The sequence below is a fragment of the Pyrgilauda ruficollis genome, unplaced genomic scaffold (assembly GCF_017590135.1).
Source record: "Pyrgilauda ruficollis isolate IOZ18807 unplaced genomic scaffold, ASM1759013v1 scaffold102, whole genome shotgun sequence".
Lineage (NCBI taxonomy): Eukaryota > Metazoa > Chordata > Aves > Passeriformes > Passeridae > Pyrgilauda > Pyrgilauda ruficollis.
In genome coordinates this window covers 4,467-12,364 of record NW_024508324.1, presented here as the reverse complement: position 1 = coordinate 12,364, position 7,898 = coordinate 4,467, and the positions used below count along the sequence as shown (strand labels likewise).

Genomic DNA, 7,898 nt, shown 5'->3' with positions numbered 1-7,898 from the left:
GCCCTGGTGAGACACTTCTGGGAGTGCTGTGTACAGATCTGAGCTCCTCAGGATGAGAGAGACAGGGAGCTCCTGCAATGGGTCCTGTGGAGGTTACAGAGATGGTGAGGGGACTGGAGCATCTCTCTTATGAGGAAAGGCTGAGGGAGCTGGGGCTGTTTAGCCTCAAGAGGAGATTACTGAGAGGAGATTACAAGAGGAGATTACTTCATCAGTGTCTGTCAATGCCTGCAGGGAGGGGTGAGAGCATGGACCAGGCTCTGCTTGGTGGTGCCTGGCAATGGGACAAGAGGCCGCAGGAGAACCTGCCCCAGAGATGGGGGTAGCAGAGCGGGTCTGGCTGCATGGGGCCTGCACTGGCTCAGGATAATCCAGTTTGTGATAATCCAGCTCCCTGCAGCCTGCCCAGCACTCCATCTTCACCCATGATGGACCTCATGCAGACCCCCAGTTTCAGCTGTGGTATCTGAAGGGGCAGCTGGCTTTTGAGAAAAGAAACAGGAAGAGCTGAAGGTGGAGGTGGTGGAGAATCACAAGCTCGTCCTGGAGAAGGGTCAGTCACTAGCAGGACATCCTGGGGTTCAGGGAGGGCTCTGTGGGGCAGAGATCTCCCCTTGTTTCTCTGACTTTTCTATTGTGACCCCACCACAACTCTGCTCATGCATGGTCCATCCTGCCAAGCCACAAGTGAGACTCCAGGTTCTTCTTCCATCTTATATTCCCTTATATATCCTGGGCAACAAAAGCCATGACCGAAGCAACACCTATGCTGAGCAGTAGCACTGGTAGCCTGGCTCTGATCTCCTGCTTCAGAGAGTTTCTGTGCAGAAATGCTGTTGTGGGGGCTTCAGGTGACATGAAGACTTGGTAACAAGCCCTTTCTTGCCCCCTTCCCCAGATGCTCAGATCACCACAATGCAGCAGCAGATTGACTGCTTGGTAAAGCTCAATGAGAAGCAAGCTGAAGACCAGCTGGAGCCCAAAGAAATGGAGGAGATGAGGGAGAAGATGGGTTATCCTCCAGGAACGTCCACTCCTTCCTCCTAGGTGGGACCTTGTCACTCCCACATCCCCAGACTCCATGTTGTCTGTCTTTTCCCTAGCAGTGACTCTGCTAGGTCCCTGGGCTCTGGCAGGTGGGGTTCACCTGGCTCAGGCGAGCCCCCTGCTATGCCAGGGTGGGCTCTCCGTGGTGCCCAGTCTGGGGTGGGGCACAGTAGGTCCTCATTAGCTGCAGGGTTTCATGCAGGTTGGTGCTGGCTGCAGACTCCTGCCTGCAGGATTGGCCACTCCAAATGTGCTGCCTGATTTCAGCCACTTGCTGCCTTTGTGGCTGATGGGGCTTCACCTGGGAAAAAGCAAAAGAATTGGGCAAAGAGGTGCCTGGCAGAGCTGAGGCTGTTCTGGGTTACACTGGGGTGCACAGGGAGCCCTCCTGGCTGGTGAGGGAAGGGTGAGACTTGTCTTATCCCATGGGGTTAGTGCTGCTGGTGTGGGGAAGCCAGGGCTGATTTTCCTCTTGCCTTTCACTCAGGAGGAGGAGACAAAGCGGCTGCTGGAGCCGGCAGCCAGCCCGCCCAGCAAGGTGCTGAACGGAGCGGAGCAGAGCTACCACAACCTCCCGTCAGCACGCACCGATGAGCAGGTCATGCTGTCCTCCATCCTTGCCAAAACAGCCATGTAAGCCTCAGGCCGTGCCCATGGGGCAGGCAGCACGCCTCGGGGACCAGCGGTGACCCTGGGTGAGGCACGCAGCTGGGGGGCTGCCTGGCTGAGGGCCCCGGTGATCAGCCGTATATGCTGAGGGGAAGGGAGGAGCTGTGGCAGAGCCCCCCATGTCCCTCTGTCCTCAGACAGCCCTGTCCCTCAGCTTTGAGCCGTATGGGGACACAGAGACAAGACGCCAGATGTGAGGTAACCCCTCGGCTGCTGGGCTGAAAGTAGGGACAGGGTTTGTATAAGAAAGTGAGTCCCTGGGGATGTGGAGAGGGTGGCTGGAGGGGCAGCAGCACTGGATCCCCTGTTGAGGAGGCTTTTCCTCAAGTGTGCAGGGGCAATGTAGGGAGAGGGCTGTGTCCAACCTGGCTGGGAGAGCTTTGGGATGCTCATGGGCCCTTCTGCTCCTCTGCCTGACATTGGAGAGCTAGAGGCCACTGGTGTGTGTCCAGCATGCAGGGCCACAGCAGCTCTGAGCACTGCTTTGCTGTGGGGTGCGGCTGTGGCACCCCAGCCGCACAATGCGGCTGTGGCAGGGCCCTGGGCAAGCGCCCAGGTCCTCTGTGAGCCCAGGGCCTGGTACAGGGTCTCTCAGAATATCTGCCAAGGACATTGTCCTCCCAGTGGTTCTTTTTTCTCCAGGTGGCTCCATGCCAAGCTCCCCAGAGCCCAGACCAGCCCCCAGCTTCCTGCAGCCTCTGCCTGCCTCCCTCTGCCCCAGGCCAGCTGTGGGCAAACAGTCCCTGGCATTTCCTTCCTGGCGAACAGCCACTCCAGCCTGGTGTACTTGTGGCCAGCTGGCAGCATTCATTGGGCGAGTTTGGCCTTGAGATGTTTGTTTTGTGGTGCTGGTGGGTGCGGGACTTTGTCTGCCCTGGTCAGAGGACGCTCTGAGATGGGGAGGGAACTCAGGGAGAGCAATGAGCTTCCAGTGGGAGCCACTGTCTCGTGTCTCTGCAGCAACATCATTGACGTGTCGGCAGCAGATTCCCAGGGCATGGAGCAGCATGAGTACATGGACAGAGCCAGGCAGTACAGGTGGGACCTGCACTTCTCCCCTGGGGTGCCCGCAGTCCTTCACAGCTGTGTGTGTCCCTGGGCAGGTCCCTGGGGTTTTGGCCTGGGGGAGTGAACTCGGCATGTCGAAGGGCTGCCTCATCTCAGAGAGCAGGGTGCAGCCTGCTCAGGGAGAGCTGATGGCAGTGCAGGCAGCAGAGCCCAGGACAAAGGGCTCCTGTGCTCACCCAGCCCTTGGGGCAGATGGTGGGGGGCTGGATGTGGCTGCTTCTGCTTGAAAGGTGCCTGTGTGGGAGAGCTGGAAGCTCCCTCATCCTCCTGGTGCAGGGAGTGGAGAGGGCTGGATGCTGGGAGTGCAGCACCACTGCTCTCCCTTTCTCCTCCTGGGGGTGCTGCATGCCTAGGGGTGCAGCACCCATCTTCTGGATGTCCCCATATGTTGGCATGGCACTGATATTCGCTGCTCTCCCCTGGCCATGCTCAGCAACAACCTGACGCACTGGAAGAAGCTCCCACTGCTGCCATCTCTGAATAACTAACCGCATCAAGTGCTCGCCAGTGACCCTGTTCCCTGTGCAGACCTGCAGCAGGTGAGCAGGGCTGGGCTGAGCCCTGAGCCCTTGCCATGCTCTCCAGAGACACATCCTCATCCTGGAGGAGCAGTAATGCCCAGAGCCCTGACATGACTTTTTAGAGCTGAAGGCAAAGACTAGGTCAGGTTTAAGGCCTTGTTAGAGGTGGGAACAAAGCCCAGGATGGGCTTTGGGACTCCTTAGGGCTGGAGGCTAACTTCCTGCAACAGTTTCTTTGGGATAACTGGGGGTTTCAGTAGTCACCTGTGATACAGGTCGACACCAAAGAAGAACTGGTAGTACAGTCTGGCATCCCCTGAACCTGCCCCACCACTGCTGCTTCAGTGCTTTGGGTTGTTTTTGGTTTTTTCCCCATTTTTTTTCTCTTTATATCCCTTCCCTCCCCGTGCTGCTGACACAGAACTTGGACAGATATCCTGTTTCCTACTAAATGCCAAGGCGCCCATCATTGGCACGTCGAGCCCACCTGCATTGCTTGAGGCTTTCTCCTCCTTGTGAGTGGGTGGGTGGGTGTTTGTGGGGAGGAGGCTGTGTCAGCTGGACGCTGCCTTGCACAGAGACAAGCACAAAGGGAACAGCCAGTGTGAGGAGGCCCTGGTGTGGGTCAGCACCATGTGCCAGGTCACCAGGATGGATGGGCTGGAGCCAGCCAGATGTGATGCTCTGCATGGGGCCTGGTGGCTCCAACACCATCCCTTCCCATTTTTACATGTTTAGACCTTTATTTTGCTTTTTTTGTTTGCTCATTTGTTTTTTAAAATTACTATTATTTTTTGCCACAGTAGATAAAGCCACGTTCATCCAGTGCCTGTCTCCACTGTCCTCTGTCGGACACAGGATGGAAGTGATGGGAGGCCCATGCCCTGGGTGGGTGGTACACACATCTGTCTGTCCCTTGTCGATTCTTTGATCATGTCCCACAGGGCCAAGAGGGCAAGGGAACAGAGAAGGTATGATGACCTAGCTAAGGGGAAGGAAGCAGCTAAGATTCATAAATGTTCATGGTCGAAAGGAATATACAAAGTCAGAGGGTTTTATTAGTAAATTACACACTTGGTCTTAATCTCATTCTATGCTCACATCCTACAGTGCAGGAACTACAACAAGGATGTTTTTCCAGTGCCGCCCTACAGTTGTTTATTACCAACAACTGTTGAGTCCTGGCTAGACTCAACAGCCATCCATCCAGTTATCTGTGTTTGAGACACACACGGTAGCTCTCGCGCTCTGGGAGCAGAATGCGCAGGGCGTCCCGGTGGCAGGCCGAGCGCGCCCCCTGCAGTCCGACGCGTGTGCCGAGCCCCGCCCGCGGCCCGCCCCCGGCCCGGCGGTGCCCAACGCGCAGCGGCGGGGGCGGGTCGGCGCGGCCGTTCGAATAACAGCGGCCCGGGTCCGGCACCGGAGCCCGGCTAGAACTGGAGCCTCAGCAACGATGCGGGAGATGAGGGCCGACACGATTCCCCAGCCAGGGTACGGGTAAAGCTGACACGAGGCGGGCTCCGGTGGTTCCCTCGGCGGGTCCCCTTCCCTAAAGGCGGGCGTGTTCTTCGTTTCCCGGGGTTGGCAAAGTCGGAGCCTTCGCCAGCTGCATTCGACGGCCGCGTTCCTCAAGGGTTCCTTTGCTACCCCCAGCGCAGGTTTGAAAACACCTTCTCCTTGTGCCCTTCCTGTGCCGTGCTCGGGGCTAACCCATCCTGAGCCTCCTCAGGCAGCCCAGGCGCTGCGGAGATGACTTCCGAGGGTCTCCAGCGAGGGGTGAGCGCCCCTTCCTCGTTCGAGTCCTCCCTGCTCTAGCTGGTGACCCGTAGGGTCCGGTTCCCGTTGAATCTGTGGCTGCGGGGTGTGTGCGTATCGGGGGTAGTTTTTCAGGGGTCAGCTGGGATGTAACTCCAGTCAGGTTAGAGGGAGGCGTAGTATCGGGAGCCATTCTCTGCCGAGCCCCGGCTTCCCTGAGCTGCGCTGGGGCCGGGAGCGGGTCTGTGCCGGCCCCACCGGCACTCCGTCACTGGGCCTGGGCAGGGTGACGGCAGTGAGCGCGTCCAGGGTCCGACGATTCCCCTCCCCATGGCGAGCGCCGGAGGTTTCTGTGCCGTGCGCCTTTAACGAGCGCGGCCCTGGCGCGGTGACGTGGGGTGGCGTAGGGCCAGGAAGGGGAACCGCCGCCTGCCAGCCCCGCCGAAGAGAAGCTCAACAACTTTTCTTTTGTGCGTGGCCGCTGCCTCCCCGGCCCTTCGCGGCTTGCCGCGCTCATGGCGGATTAACCCCAGCGCGCCGACGACGGCCGCGCGGCCCCGGTAAGGCCCCAACAAAGACTTTCTGCCTCTTCCTTGTTTTGTTTTCCACGGGGGTGGGGGGAGCGAGGCTGGGGCGGCGAAGCTCGATTAACCCCAGTTTGCCGCCTCGCCGCAGCGTACGGCTCCGGCCCGGCCCCTCGCCAGCCCCCGACGTGCGGGTCCCCGGGGCCGCGGGTGGCCGCGCCGGGCTCGCCAACATCCGGGCGCTCGGCTCGGCGGCTGCTCTCCCCCTCTGCCCCGCGCCAGCTGAGGGCCCGTCCTTGCCAGGGGCTGTCGTAGGTCGCTCACCCGGCCTGGGTGCTTCCGCAGCCGGACCCCTGGCCTGGGACAGCCCGGGGCCCGCGGGCCGTCCCCCGGCGCGTTGGCTCGTCGGGAGCTCCGGAGCGCGGGCTTGCGTAACGCCGTGTTGTGACCGGAGCGGCGGGGGAAGGAGGGGAAGGACAATGCTGCCGCGACCGCCGCCACCGCCGGGACTCGTTCCCCGGTCCCCACCGCCTCCCGGAGCTGCTTTCTTCGGGGATGCAGCTGGAAGGCGCTCACGGCCGCTGGCGGGCTCCCCGACCACTTCCCGCCTGCCATACGAATGACACGTTCTCACGGCGGGGCGTGGCGTTGTCTCAGATGCTCAGGGTGCCCAGTGTCACCAGTGTCACAGCCAGGCTGTGACCGCGGCAGGAGCGGGTAGCCCTGCCCGTCCAGATCTCACACCAGGCACCCGTGTGTTTGCAGACTGGTTCTGGTAAAACCCGGCTCGATGCTGGTGGGACACGGTTCTCTCTGAGGGTCTGCATCCAGTGCTGCACGAGTGCTTTGCCCGGTGCCTTTGGGTGGATTTTTAGGGAGAGGTCTTGGCTGTGCCACCGGGGGGAGGGACAGTAGTTGCTGAGTGACCCAGCCATGGGACAGGGATCTGGGTTTTAGCCAAATTGAGGGAGGACCTGTCCTGCTGAGGATCCCATGCTTCCCAGCTGGACTGACGGCAGTGGGAGCTCTGTAGTCCCCAAAACCACCGTGACTGGTTGAGCACTGCAGATCCCAACCAGGCTCCTGGCCCATCGTGGTGCGGGTGTCCAGGTGCAATACAGGGTGAGGAGCTCCCTCCTCATCTGGGTGACTTTTTGGTTCCCAGCAGTGGCACTGGGAGCAGCCAGTGTGGAGGCAAAGGTCGCTGTGAAGGGGACCTGGCAGTGATCCCAGATCCCGTCAGGGCAGCTCATCCCTGCTCCCATCCAATGCAGCGAAGCCCAGCGAGCTACCTGTGCCCCCAGCACGTGGTTCTTTCACTAGCAGCAATGGGAAGGGGAGCTGGCAGTGCTTCCATGGCTTGGCCACTGCCTTGCTGGGCAAGAAATGTTAGTGACATTTGGAGGCAAGGGAGGGAGGAAGGCACAGCAGGAGAATGAGGAGCCCGAGCAGCAGTTTTCCATTGATCCCTTGTCGGGATCCTAATCTGTGGGAGTGGACCTGGCTGCTGCTCAGCATTGCTCCCCACTCTGAGCCTGTGGGGAAGCAGGAGGATGCTGGCTGCTCCCGCACAGCTGACCAGTTCTGCCCCATGAAGTGCTTCTGTTGCCTGGAGATGTCAGGCTGCTGCTGAGTATAATGTGGTCAGGATGGAGCCTGTTTGCTCCATCCTGGGACCTGAAGTGACTGGGCAGGAGTGGGAGGAATGCCTCCTTCAGGAATTGTGTTTGTTCCCTGGGAGCAAGGGGCAACTAAAATCTACAGGCCATAATGGGCATCAGAGGTGGGACAAATCCTGGTGGTTAAGGAGCTGGCAAAACAAATTGAGAGTGTGTGAAGCTGCCATGCATTGCTTTCAAACCCTTCCGGTGGGAGGCTCACTGGGAGCCTGTCTACTATAATTACCTCCTGTGTGGGGTAAGGAGAGCCTGCCTGCAGTGGGTGGGGAGGAAGGAGCTGACGGCACCGCAGATATATTTAGTCAGACCTGGTAAATCTCCTGGGTCTGTGCTCCAGCTCGGATTAGTAGGGATCCTGGTGGCACATGCTCTCTAAAGAGGCCTGGCCATTGCTTGATAAAGTGGGGTGCCAGCAGGGTGATCTGAAGCAGCTGGCTGATCTGAAGAGCTCCTGGTGCCACGAGGGGAAGTCTGTGAGGAGGAGCAAATCCTCCTGGCAGCCTCTGTCCCAGTCCAGGTTCTTGTTTTTGGCACCTTGGGAGTAAGAGACAGTACTGAAGCAGTGCTGGTCAAGCATAATTGGTGTGGGTTTTGGGCATGCTATTTCTGAGCTGCAGTTTGGTTCAGTGACCCTT

At 59.4% G+C, this 7,898-nt stretch overlaps 1 pseudogene; it reads left to right on the top strand.

The window, feature by feature from the left end:
* Positions 1-344: 344 nt before the first annotated feature.
* Positions 345-4,282, top strand: LOC121354531 (annotated as a pseudogene).
* Positions 4,283-7,898: the final 3,616 nt, after the last annotated feature.